The sequence below is a fragment of the Callorhinchus milii genome, unplaced genomic scaffold (genome assembly GCF_018977255.1).
Source record: "Callorhinchus milii isolate IMCB2004 unplaced genomic scaffold, IMCB_Cmil_1.0 Scaffold22, whole genome shotgun sequence".
In the NCBI taxonomy this organism is placed as follows: domain Eukaryota; kingdom Metazoa; phylum Chordata; class Chondrichthyes; order Chimaeriformes; family Callorhinchidae; genus Callorhinchus; species Callorhinchus milii.
This window is the reverse complement of record NW_024704763.1, coordinates 713,196-713,937: the sequence shown is the minus strand read 5'-3', so window position 1 is coordinate 713,937 and position 742 is coordinate 713,196.

The window sequence follows — 742 nt, the reverse complement described above, 5'->3', positions numbered from 1 at the left end:
CTCAGTTATGTTCCCAAAACTATATGATTTCTACCGGTCCATTAAACTCTTCTGGTCATGGCCTGTTGACCAAAATTGTCTTGGTCATTGTCCACCAACATTAACTTGTGTGTTATCTGGAGCATTCCTGTTTACAGAGGAGACATCTATATTAAACCTGATACATTGGGAAACTTTTAAGGATTCCGGGAACTTCTGTTCCTTGTGATCTAGAATTGGAAGAACCTACTAGTTGCAGTACAACCATCATGCAACATAACCAAAATCTTCTTGAGCCAATCGCTACATTAATACTTGCCTCCATTGGGTCATTGATCTCAGCAGCTTCTTGTGTGCATCAGGAAAGAATTGTGACTTGAATCAGAAATGCCATCCACCTCAACTAATGTCAGTAATTGCAACGATTGGACTACTGGTTCCAGAAGAGAACATTTCTGATGGCACTCATTCTTCTCAGTTCTTGAGTGCAATGAAGAAACCTGATTTCATGCTCTCTTGACAATAGCTATCATATCCCCTCAAATGCTCCTTGGTATTCAATTATATTGGAAATGCAGGTTCTCTTTTTGCTAACTGGCAAGATTCTTCCTTCCATTTGTGGTACATTTACAATTTTTGACCAGACATGAGTGAAAAGATTCAATATAAAAGTGGTTCATCTTGTAATAGATTTTCTGCTGAAAAACCTGCAACTGCATGTCTACCCTGGTCTGTTTTGACCATATGTGTGAGACTTGTTTCA